This window comes from Fundulus heteroclitus, chromosome 7 (assembly GCF_011125445.2).
Source record: "Fundulus heteroclitus isolate FHET01 chromosome 7, MU-UCD_Fhet_4.1, whole genome shotgun sequence".
NCBI lineage: Eukaryota > Metazoa > Chordata > Actinopteri > Cyprinodontiformes > Fundulidae > Fundulus > Fundulus heteroclitus.
In genome coordinates, this window is record NC_046367.1 from 28,234,221 (window position 1) to 28,247,879 (window position 13,659).

General features: G+C 38.2%; 1 protein-coding gene across 1 annotated transcript in view; it reads left to right on the forward strand.

Moving 5' to 3' along the window:
* Positions 1-492: 492 nt before the first annotated feature.
* The window catches only part of LOC105934178 (bromodomain adjacent to zinc finger domain protein 2B), a gene marked incomplete at its 3' end in the record, with an annotated part of 38,025 nt that continues 24,858 nt past the window's right edge, over positions 493-13,659 (forward strand). The window contains 2 exon segments of the mRNA XM_036139415.1: positions 493-676; positions 7,856-7,899.

Below are 13,659 nucleotides of genomic sequence, written 5' to 3' on the forward strand. Positions count from 1 at the left end.
TTTGTCCCACTTGTTTTTATCTAATGTGGACTTGTTCACTAGAGCAGGGGTCACCAACGTTTACTATTCAAAGAACCATTTTGCCCTCAGTTTCATATTACCCAATAAAAAAAGCTAACAAAACTTATGTCAACATCTTTCTATTTTAGGTCACAATCAAACGTGCACTGAGCAGAATAAATAGCTTTTCTTAATTTCCATATTTATTGAAAATTAGGAAAAAAGTAATTCTATGACCATTACCTTGGGTGTGTGGATAAAATCATAAGCAGTTCTTGCTTAAAAACACCATGAACATGCAAAAACGTGTCTTTTTTTGAGTCTTGTTTCTCTTTTAAAACATTGTTCGATTTTTTTTTAAATGACTTTAGGTCAAATGATTAGGAGCGTTTGTGGATACAGAGCCGCGGGTTGCAGACGTAGCAGTGGGGTGTAATTAAATGCCACAACGGCATGCCTTAACTCCTGACTGATCGTTCCTTTCGCTGCAGATCTGGGATCAGAAGTTCGCGTTGTAAAAAAACAAAAACCCCTTTTTTGACGTCACTCAGAAAGGAGTCTTTCCAATCTGCGGTAACAGACCAACAGTCGGACTCAGCTACTGACCGCCTGCCCCCTGTTTTATCAGCGGACCTTTAAAAAAAAGAAAAAGAAGAAACAGCTTCAAAACTGGGAAGTAAGTGTACGTTTCCCCCCTTTTTTATATAAAGAAATGCGGTGATGTGGTGTGGTACTCTGTAACTTGGGGCTCCGGTGTTCTCATTATATCTTTTATTGTGACTAACGTATTTTCTGTCGCCAAGGCAAGCAGCAGTTAAAGCTTTCTGGGCTAATTGGACCTAAAGCGTCGTTCTCCGTAGTGTCCCCCTTCTGTAGCGCAGCTGAAGTTGAACACGCCAATTTAAAAGTAAAAAAACAAAATAGTTAACTTAAAAAAAAAAAGCTATCCTGACTAATAATGCAACGCGTCTTGTTGAACCGAAATGTGTTTGAAATAGAGCTGTTGTCATGTAGAAAATAGTTACTTGGATACAAGATTCTGACCTCCCTAACTGCTGGTTTGTGTAATTATTTAAAACGACACCGGTGCGTTGTGACTGCCTACCTGATCCACACAGCAGCCTCTCTCAGCTGCCCCTGAAAACACGTTTGCAACTTATTTTCATTTTTGCTTGAAGGGGTTATTTCATAATTAGTAACATAAAAATCTTAGGATGTCATTTTTTGAAAAAACGGTAACATCTCTGTGCAGATAGGGCTGCACAGTGGTGGCAGGGTTCTGGGTTCGAACCCCGGCCTGGGGGGTGTGTCTGTATGTAGTTTGCGTGCTCTCCTTGGGTTGCATGTTCTCTCCGGGTACTCCATTTTCTCACAGTCCCAAAAAAAATATTAGGTTGAAGTAATTAGGTCAATTAAAAATGAGTCAATGAACAAAATGTGTTTTGTTAGGATTGTTAAAATAGTGTTTGTTTGCTAAATAATAGTGGGGTATCGGTTCCGATACCAGCTTCAAGTACTCGTACTTTTAAAAGCAACCCAATACTCTGAACCAATACCAATATTCCTCCTGGGCCAGGCTACGCTACAACTCAAAGGCTAGATACTACTATATACCAGGTAGTGGTGCTGTACACCAAAGAGGATGTTTGATGACCCTCCAAAAGAAAAAGAAGGAGAGAATGAAGCTCAAACAAACCAAATTCATCGCCCTTGATGGTCAGTTGTTCTCAATGGTCAATGATATTGTTATTTGTGATTTGTAAGTACCAATTTATTAAGTACTCAGTATCTAAACTGAAGTACTCGGTCTGGAATAACTGGTAACGGGACACCTCTACTAAATAACCCCATGATTACCGAAAGGATTTGTTTTTAGGTATTTTTTAGAACATCCTCTGAATATGGAAGCTTAAGACGATCCTGTCGCTGAATTGATTGTGAAGTCCAAGGTGATGCCAACTTCTGTTAAATTCACAAGTTTTGAGTTCCCCGGAGAGTAAGAGACCAACCTGTGCATGGATTTTGGAGGCAAAATCTTTAGGTATGAGTAAAGATATTAGAGAGAATTGTTGAACTTCTCAAACCCAAGTCCTTTTTTTATGAATGTATGACGGGGCCATATCTATTTTCAAACAATTATATGCGAGTAAAAAAAGGTCCATTCAAGATACCGTTCTGTGTCCCTAGAGATTAAACGGGTTTTGGTGTGAAACACACAAATCTACCCTAGAAGAAAAAGCCAAAAACCTTGTGAAGAAGCTGGCTGAAGATAAGTTATTTTCTCCACAGCGAAACAAATATCGTAGCAACATGGTCTGAAAGGACACTCAGCAACGAAGAAGCCATTACTCCCAAAGCAGCATTAAAAAAAGCCTGATTACATTTTGCAGACGTGTTCAGACACCAATACCTTCATCTTGATGATATCCTGGTGCCTGATGTAAACAAAAACGGAAGTGCTTGGCCTCAATTCCCACTGATGCAAATGAAGGAAAAAGGACACGTGCAAGTCTGAGACTGCCCTCCCAGGTGTAATACACAGGGATAGCAGCATCATGTTTTGTAAGGCAATGGGGCGCAAAGTACATGGCATCAGGAAGAAAGAACGTGACGTGGTAATATTTAAGACACATTTAAAACAACTGGAAGTTAAAGCTTTGGTGCAAACGGTTCCTCCAAATGGACAATGACCCAGAACATACCACCAAGTCAGTCACAAAGTAGTTTAAGGACAGTAAAGTCCCTCTTTAGTCAAACTGATTTAAAAAAAATTAAAAAAAAACCTATTCTACCAAACATTGAGGAAATAAATGGAAACCTCTTAATTTGAAGAAAAGAGTAGAATAGAATATTCTCTTCTAGATGTGTTTTAAACTATAAGTGATCGATCAGTAGTGTTAACATCAGGCGTTTAGCTAGAATCACCTCCTTTTATATCCTCACATCCCCTCCGGTTTAGGTGAAAGCGGCGCTAGGGCTGCAGCCATGGTAAGAAGAAAGAAAGCTCTCATGCAAAAAGTTCACAGAAAGTTTAAGGTATCTCTTGTAACCACTCTTTCTCCACTTTTGTTTTGGTAAGGTTATTTGATAGTGCATACGAAATGTTACTGTGTCTCTGTGGAGGAGAAGTTGAGCACTTAATGAGCCTAAATCAAAAAATACAGCTCTGAAATGCTTCTGCTTGGATTTGCAGCCCAACGACGAAGCAGCAGTCATCCGATAATATGCAACATAGTTAAAATCTTGCTATCAAAAATCCACCTGTAAGGTTCAATTGTAAATATTTAAAAACATTTTACCATCCTCTTAAAGGCAGGGTTAAATCACATTTCCACACTTATCGTCTGGATAATAATCCAGTAAATAGGATCTGCATAATTTATTTTGCAGCACGTCAAATGCCATCTAGTCTGCTTTATCCGACCCCTTTAAATTTGCTGCATGTCAATGCTGATATGTGTTTGCAGATCCAGATGATGGATAACAAAGAGCTTGTGTGTCTGATCTCAGCGTACTTGTAGTCTCAATGAAATGGCAGCAGCCATTAGTTGCTTTGAAATTATTATAATTTTTTTTTAGATGGCTTCAGTAGCCGCGGCTCCCGGATAAATCCGATCACAGCCTTGACGCGTAATGCATGCGTCTAGTGGCTGCCAGTAAATCAACACGCAGGTAGAAGGTCACTGCATCTGCCTCTTATTTATTCAGCGCACACGTCCTTGTCCACTGCAGACGCGGCGCTGTCGTCCCCCTGCTGATCTGAGGCTCCTGGAACAAAAGGAGGCTGATATTAAAGTTTTGCACGTAATTTGGCGGTTCTGCTGCTTAAAGCGCTGTCGTCGACTCCTTTTCTTGAAGCGACTCTTAAAGATTGTGTTCAGTTCCCTGTGGCAGTGCCGCATATAAATGAAATGAAACAGTCCAGCCCTGGCTGCCCGGACAGACATACGTGGATGCATACAGGTCATATGCTGAAATTAAGCAATAAAAAGATTTAAGGTACATTTTCAAACATTTGTCCTTTGCTGTTTTCCTCACTTCCTCGAGTTAAAATCAAATGAAATAATACAATTATATTTTAATATCTTCTCGTTGAACAGGAAAGTATTTCGTTTACATGTCTCGCTGTTGTTTTGGCTTTTACAGCAAGCTAAGGGGGGGGCTTCTCATAATTGTGTTTCACTCATTTTCACCCTGTCTCCTCTGCTCTTACCCTTTCTGCAAGTTTGCACCCGTTAATCAAAGATGCTCCTCTCCTGCTGAGCTGCAGGTCCATCAATCTGGTAGCCCGCTTTTCTGTAAGGAACAGGGCAAAAAGCTCTTAACACACAGGCATAAATAAATCGACGGTCTAAATATGCAAGCCCTGAAGGTTAATGCTGCATAATTTGATGTCCCCCTCTCTTTGTCTGCCGTGATTGATGTTTCTAAACATGAAAGGCTCGACTGGGGTTGTGCTTTGTAGGTCAGTGTTGACACTTCATGATTGGGTGAGCTGGAGGGGAGCAGCGCACGGGAAGTGGATTATTAGGACATGTCAGGGAGATTCCTCTGTTTCAATTTATCTCCCCCCCCCGGAGGTGCATATTGTTGGGCTTTTATTTAAACCACCGATGCATCAGAGATGCTATTCTACCTGCTTTGTTAATGGGCCTGATGTTTAAAATGCTTGTGGCTCCGCAGTGGCACTAATACAAGCTTTTATGTTAAAGATTTTTGATGGGTGCTCCAGTGCATTAATATTAGCAGACATTTACCTTTTGGCTTGTGTAAGCAATTGTACTCTTATATAAATTATGCACCTCAGTTGTTATTGATCCTTGTGTATCTAAAAATACTTAAAGGAGTTATAAGTAAGATATTTACTATAAGATCAACCTAAATTATTCTGATTTGCCACCTAGGATGGAAGTGACATTCCCTATCAACAATCAATCCTCTCCATCAACAATGTCTTAGTCACGCTTTTTTCCTTTTAAACCTAGAGCTACGGTCCGAAACTACTTTGGTTCAGAGTGTAGCCCGTGTTTACTTCCTGGTTCCTGAGCCAATCATATGAGAGCTCCCTGGGTTCCCAAAACAAAGCGCAGCATTTGGTATTTTATCTTGGCAAAAGAGCAGCAGCCTGCTAACATGGAACCCAGTAAGAGAAGCAGACCAGCAATAGAACAAAACACAACGTCATAAACCTTTCAGGTGGAAGTAAAAATTCACAACTGCAATACACTGTTTAAAAACGGCATATCAGATTGTTGTGATTGGCAAGCTGTTTGAGGTACAAGGTGTCAATATTACTTATAGCTCCTTTTTAATGTTTAAGCTGTAGTGGTGCTGCTGCAGCAGCTTTTATTCATTGCTCCCTTGCATATATGATGCCTCTAAAGAGTAAATGTACTCTAGTTCTGAGTTTAGTTCAGTGGTTTTATAATGCATATTTTTTTCTTAGTGGAAAACATAATTTTATGAACAACAATGATGCATCATTTCAGTCTGACGCCATACCCTAAATGAGTGTAATTTTGGTCCAGCTCATTGGAAACTGATCATTAAGAAGGCATTTATCAAGGACACATGGATGGTTCATTACCTTCCAATGGAGACACCTTTTTATAATTAATCATTATGAGAGAATATGCTGACCAACCTAATAACAAAATAAAATAGTCAATGATGGCAAATACCTTTTAATTATGTTTGGGGAAAAATTACAATAAATTCAGGGCGAGAGGATTTCCTTGCCAACTTTGTTTAGTTTCTTCAAATGCAAAGGTTTTAATAAATCTCCTTATCATCGGTTAAACTTACCTTTTTAAAGTAGACAACTTGCACTTAAAGTAGACTGGTGTAGCTGGGTCAGCTTTCTGTGTCGGCCAGTTTTAGAAACCCTTTCAGCTGAACCTACAGATTTTCTTTGTAACTGAGATCGGGGCTTTGTGATAGTCACTCCTAAACATGAATGACTTTGTTGTCCTTAAACCCCATCCTTAACTAGTTTGGCGCTATGATATAGGTTTCTGGCTGGTGTCTTGAGATGTTGCTTCAATATTTCCACCAAATGTTCCTGAACCACCTGGCATGGTCTCGCCATGCCCATAGTTCACTATCAGGATGCCATTCTTAATGACATAATTTAAATGTCATGATGGTCACCGTGGCCAAACATGTGGATTTTAGTTACATTCGGTCATGTCTTCAAAAATTAAGGTTTTTATCCCTCAAGACATTTACAAACTGTCACAAGGTCCTTTTTATTTATTTTTTCACGATTCGATTGGTACATTTCACACTAAAACGTGTTCATCTATGGGATGTAGAATCTGTCTCCTCCCTGCACACTGTGGACATATACATGCTGTTTATGCCTTCATGTAATTGTTTAACTAGATGAATGCAGCACCTTCTGGTATCTGGTACCCAAGTATGACTTGGACTTTCGGAGACTCAGTTATCTGCAGCGATATCTGGTTTGATTTCTTCTGTTTTATTTTTTGTTTTTGTTTTTCCTGTGTAATCAGTATGGTTGTGGTCTTACCTTTTTAAAATACATCCGTAATCAGTGTGTTTTGTGTTATCCTACAGCCAATCAGGTTATTTCATTATGCGTGTCACACCCTCGGCATCTAAATGCATAAGCGCGAATATCACAAATACTGATGCAAACAGGTGAGTCAGACAACAACAATAAAAAGACGAGACAAAGGTGCAGCAAATAAAAATTTATTAATTTATTTACAAAAAAAGTCACAAGGTTTTTGATATGAGGGAAAGCTGATAAAGGAATTCGGGTCGGACTTAAAAATCCAGTAGCAAGCATGTGACTGTAGACGGATTTCTGTTCCCATAGAGTTTGCTGTTGTGGTAATTGACCTCTAGTGTACCCCAAAATGTAATCACCAGCCGCCTCTTTCAACAGGTGTTCTCCCATTTTACTTAGATCTAGAGAAGGAATTTATCAGAAGCCAACAAAACCTTGACATCATCATCATTTGGGCTTTTCCAAGTTGTTTAAAGGCATAAAGGCAGACACCCTGTCTACTTTTAAATCTAGGCTTAAAACTTTCCTTTTTGATAAAGTTTATAGTTAGAGTGGCTTAGGTTACCCTGAGTTATCTCTATAGTTATGCTGCTACAGGCTAAGGCTGCTGGAAGACATCAGGGTCTATTTTTCTCACTCTGCTGAGTTCTCCTACTGTTCCCCAATTTGCATTGTTGTCATTTCAACTTATAACTTTTTGTTATCTGTTTTTTTTCCCCTTCATAGTAGAGACACCTGGTCTGGTGTTCTGTTAGCTGTGGCACCATCCAGGGGGCAGATCATCTGCCATTACCCTCTAATATAGAAAGGATTCCTGGATCAATGTGTACTTCTGTTCTTCTTGTCTCTGCTCTGTCTTCTCCAACCCCCAGTCGATCGAGGCAGATGACCGTTCACACTGAGCCTTATTCTGCTGGAGGTTTTCCTCCCTGTTAAAGGGGAGCTTTCCTCTCCACTGTCACTTCATGCATGCTTTGACCAATCTGTCTGTATGATTTGATTGAATTTGACTTGATATGTAAAGTGTCTTGAGATGACATTTGTTATGAATTGGCGCTACATGAATTGCATTGAAAAAAAATCCACTAGTTTTAATTAGTGTATTTAAATTTCTATCAAGATAGTATTTAATTCTCTGAAAAGTAAATGTCTCACATTATTCTGGCTTTCAGCAAATAGAAAAAGTACATTTCCAATTATGGTGTACATTGCATTTCGATCTGCCAACATTTTCACGAAGCTCTCCCAGGTAACGAATGCTGAAGTACTCCTATTAGTAAAATCCAACATTATGCGTGTGTTTGTGTTCTTGTTTTTCAGGATGACAGCAGCGATCCCCTAAAACTGAAGCAAAGTCTCATGCAGTAAGTGTTTGGATACATCAGCAGCTCGTAATCCGTTTCTGCTATTTTGCTCCCTGAAGTGCTTTCTTCTCTTTTGGTTTTCGGAGAAAAATAAATCTGCTTTGTTGAATTGGAGAAAGCAACAGCTGAATAGAAATGCTTCACAATGGTGAACACCTCATTTTAAACTCTCATTTCAGTATAGGATTAAGATGTCCAATTAGGTTAAGCCCCAAAAACCCCTCCTTTATGAAATTAGTTTGTGCTGCATTACACTTTGTTCTCATTTTGTGTGCAGCTAATTAATTCACATCTTTCCTTGAATTAGCATTAAACCTTCAGAGCATATTTAAATCTCTTGGGGAGAGCAAGAAAATGTTTTTTTACCACAGGGTATTTGACAATAAATGACTGTGATCCAACAGGAGTAATTTGTGGGGTTGGAGCCACTGTTTGGCTTTGTTTTAAAGTTTAATTTGGGTGACTTCCCTTCGCTTTTGTACAAATGTGTGTTAGAGGCTATTAAGATTGTAATTGTTGCCTCAAGACACAGTGAGTGGGTGTAACATATTCACTGTGTACCAGTTGTAGCGTACCTACTCCATCTGATTTTATTTATTCATGTTTTTTATTTGATTACAGTGCTTGGAGATAAGTTATAAGGTGTTTCATGTCTTTTCAAAAGCAGTTAGTCATCCACGGCTGCTCACTGTAGGGTTTATGACCTCCATATTTAAAAAAAAAATAAATAAAAATTAATGAGACGACCAGAGAAAATCATCAGTCTTAAGTTCAACATTTTGTTTCCGCTCCTCGAGAGCGCCAGCAGGGGATTTCTGGATTATAATATGTTTGTAACAGATCAAGACGTCTTAAATTGTGTTATGAAATTAACGACTTGTACACTGCCAAATAGAGGAAACATCTTCAGCTCCTCCTGTCACTGACGCTGCTGAGATGCAGATGATCTGCTGCGCCGGGGATAGGCTCAATCAAAAAAAGAGGCAAAATGAGTTTCTCCACAGGAATCCAATCTTTCTCTAAAGCCAACATTTCCCCTTTAATCTGAATTTGGTGGAGGCTAGGGCAGGAGTTTTAAATGACCTTCTGTTTCCCCTTCTTTATGAATAAATGAATAAATAATCTTAGGAGTTACATAAAATCCATCATTTTATTGGACCTCCCCATGTTAATACTGATAACTTTGAACGAGGCCCTTCTTCCCTAGTGGGTGCCCTCTCAGTCTATGTTGATGCTACACTGGCATCCCAGCAGCTTCCTCTTTATGATCAGCTGAGCCTTAGTAGTTCCTATTTCCTTTCATCTGAAGGTCACAGTTTGGGTCAGATGGGTGGAATTTAGATAAAATTGAGTGTCTCAGCTGGACCAAAATCCCAAATGCACATGGAAACTGGTTTTAGGCTGGTAAAAGCAGGCGAACTTTACGTTTCTGTAACAGCCTTCCCAAAACCCCCAACCTCGATCCTATAGAAAATGTATGCCTAAAAGCTGGATCTGTACCAGGACACTAATGAATTTAATTTATATTAGCAATCAATTCTACCAAAAATAGTTGTCCAAAATCCATAGACAAGGTGGCATGGACTTGTCTTCAACAACAAAATAAGAGCTTGCATCTATAGTTTTCACCCTCGGGGGTGGGGGTGGGGGGCACCCTATAAATTACAGTCAGAAGACGGAGTTCTACATGTAAAACTCCAGTCTGATCCGATCTGTAGGTAAAGTCTGTGGCCTCAATTCTGAGGAACTTATTTTTACGACTTGAAAAAATGTTGTTCAAGGAGAGTCTTGAGCCGATACAGTGTTGAATATACTTTATCCGTGTCCCTTATTTATCTATTTATCTCTTTTAAATGTACAAATAAGTACAAGTACAAGTGAGCACTTGTGCTTGTGCCATGACAATTTGTAAAAGTTGAGGAAGTTTTATGACTTTGTCCATTTCATTCCTTATATTGTTAACATTGATTAGTTTGGTTTCCCCTTTTTACAAATCTTTTTTATTTCCCCTGACAGAGAATCCGCTTCAGGGTAGACTTTGTTTTCTAAGTTTTGTGGAGAAAAGCCATCCAACGGAAGCTCTCCTTTGAGATTTTTGATGAAACCAACACTTGCAAGAATTTTTGAATATCTCAGAAACACTAAATATAATTTCACAAACAAAAACAGAACACAAAAAAAATGTCATTCTAATAAATGAATTGCCATCCGGGATTGTAAAAATCTATCAGCTCCTAATGATCAGAAATGCAACTTTGCTAAATGACAGTTTTTCTGGCACCCTGCACAGATAGGATCTGTTTTGTCAGCGCTCAGACAGACTTAGAGGTGGCGTCAAGGTGAATGCGGAGTTGTAGATTCGTTGGAAATCATTGAGATTCTGACTCAGTGGCTGTAAATGGCTCAGTGGCAGATGGAGTCTTTGTCGGGGTGGGGGGGAATGGCAGCTAGGGAAAGTCAACACCATCCAGCTCCCACCAGCGGCTATGACCTTCTGAAATCAGCAACACTTGATCAGACATTTTGCTTCCATAGTTTCACAGTAATAGGCCATAATTTATCATCTTACTGTATGAATTAATGTTCACTGAGTTCTCTAGGATAATTTGTCATTTTTCCTTTTTCGGTACTGCACAATAAACGTGATCAAATAGATAAATAAGGCAAGACAAACTAATATATATGAATTTACATGTAACTAGGAATACAATAACATATTATCTTGGCTGGCATAGATAAAAAAAAAAATCTAAATTTTCTATGAACAGAAAACACAAAGGTGTATTTTTTTTTTAGAACTAACCTCAAAGAAGTGTTACATTTCCCCCAGTTTATGTATTTTTAAAATGTTTTCTTTTTTAAAACAAGATTTAATAGTGAATAGTGTGAGGAACGCCTCATGCGAACGTTCAACTTTTAATCTCTGTGAAAATGAACAAGACAATGAAACTGCCGTAACCTTATTGACTTTGACTTCTTAGTTATGATGTGTGCTTTTATTCTAAGGAACAGAATATATTTTAAATTAATCTATTGTGTGAAGCACAACTTAATATCTAGTATCATCCAACGCCTCAGTTAATAAATAATCTCATCACAGACCCAGGGATGAGCAACATAACGCAAGAGATTCTTAAGGAGAATTGATGTATTGCAAGGAATCATTTAGGCAAATAGTTTTATAACAATATAACTCTAGACAGGTACGGTAAGCTGTTTCAATGAAAATCTTCATAATAATTGTAACTGTTTATGCGAATGATGATGATTTTGAAACGGCCTCTCTCACAACACAGCTAATGGAAAAATGTACAAACGCAAACACTGACAGACACATTGTTCTTCACTGTAAATAAATTGATGTAAATATGAAAGGCAAAAAAGAGCAAACAATGCGAAAACCTAATGACATTGACACACCGGTTTTAATATGTATGCGTTTCAGCTTGATGGTCGATTTCATTAGCCGATCTCATTGTTATGCACCAACTGGCTTCCTGCAGTCAGATGAATATTGCATTTCTCTGGACTGAATAATCAACAGGAAATAGACACATTGTTCAATACGACACTCTGGTCTTCGTTTATTCCTAATATTAAAACCTTTTCATTTCAGGAGTTTTAAATGCTGAGTTAGGTTAGGTCAGATTTATTACATCTCTCTGTTATTGACCTGTATCCATAATGTAGGAACATGATATAGTTGTTAAGTCAGAAATGTATTGGTGTGCAAATGTATTCATACCCCTTTTAACATTTTGTCACGTTTCAACCACAAACTCTTTGTCCTGCGGAAAGGTGAAGATCCGGCTTTTGTTGCCTCTAACTGGTTTTCATCCAGGATCTGTATTTCTTTCTTTCCATCAACTATGACCAGCTTCTCCATCCCCGCAGCATGATGTTGCCATGACCATGTGGCGATTCACGGTGTGGACATGGTGCGTAGAGTTAGCTTTCCACCACACATACTACATAGCGTGTCTCATTTTACCTGGGTTGCTGCTTTAGGTGTCGCCACAACTTTCTCTCTGACTCGTCTGCTGTGTTCCTTGGGCTTCATGATGCTGTTGCTTCACTAATGTTTTCCAAGGAACCTCTGAGGCCTTCACAGAACAGCTGAATTTAAACTAATATTAAATCAAATACATGCTGAATTTATCATGTGACTTTTAAGGCTATAGATCACCCTGGATTGTATTTGAGGGTATCAGAGTAAAAAAGCTCAGATACACATTCATGCAGCACTTGTTGCACTACAGTATTGAAAGTTTTCCATTTAACAGTCAGAAAAGACTGCATCAACAAAGGTTAGTAATTGTTCTAAGAGCCATAGATAATATCCGTAAAAGATACTGGTATGGGTCAACTTACTGATGAACTTAACTTAGTTTTGAGCAGCATATACATAACAATATTATTATTATTATTATTATTATTATTATTATTATTATTATTATTATTACAATAGTTATATTTATTATTATTTTTTATCAGATGAATCCGATTAATTTGCCCCATCTTTTAATATAGAGCTCTGCTATTGTGTCTAACTATTAAATATTATTGCATAAGGCAGCAGGATTTCACTAGGTCTTTCCTCTGCCATTTTCTTCTATATCTGTAGCCTAATTGGATGGTTTTCCAACTTCTCAAGGATAAACTGTTGAATTTGCCAAAGGACAACACATTATCATTTAAACCTTTGTGTGCTTTTGGCTATTCAAAGTAATAGATTATTTAAAACAAGGAAACCATCAGAGTATCGCAAAGATGCTCAAAGAAATGGGACCATTTAGCGTACGCGCTGTACACGCATGCATCTTTAGTAAAGCAGTGGAGATGTAGACAATGTCACTAATGCCTTGAAAGGAGCACGCTGGATCTGTTTTATTGCTTCATTTAGCACACTGCAGCCTCATTTCCCATTATGGTTGCAATATGATTTATGCTGTGCACTTGAGATAGAGACAGAGAAGTGCTGTGCTAGTGATGTTTACCTTGATCCCTGCTGCCTTTCATTTCATCCTGGACATTGGCAGCGTGTTGGTACCTCTGTGAGACCTCGTGTTTTGTTATACAGGGCATAAGTCTCTGTTGGACCATTTTAAGAATGAGATTTTTGACATTGCAGTGTCTAACCTGAAAGGCTGATAGAACCCTGGACTCTAGTACCTAAATTAGGCTTGATTTGTTTCCCTAATATTAAGAAATCTATTTCAGTGCTCCTAAAAATTGTATTTTGTTTCCTCCACATTATGTTTATCTATGCAGACAGTTAAATCACCTTCATTCTTGCATAGTGTGCTTTAATTTACAGCTGAGATTTTTGTAAACTGACTGAACTGGATTGATATGAAAAGCTGTTTTCTTTAACAATGTTGTGGTTAGAAAAATAATCCATATATATATATAATACTGATTAAATAAAGTGTACATTTTGAGCTCACATCTGTAGAAAGGATGGTTTCTTAACTTTTGAATGAAACTTGAGCTACCACTTCATTACAAATATGCTTAATAAAAATGAGAAAATAGAACTCCAAAATAGAAAATAATTTATCCCAGTAATAAACGGATGTAATTTGGCCTTTATTATATTATCACACAGTCTTTGACACGTTTAGGTTTCCACTGTGGCTCTACGCTCTTTCATGGAGGAGTGAATGGAGGAGTGAATCTGCTGGCTTTCTTTAGATACAAAACTTTTTGACCAATCTGCTTGTATGATTTAATTGAATTTGACTTTGTAAAGTGCCTTGA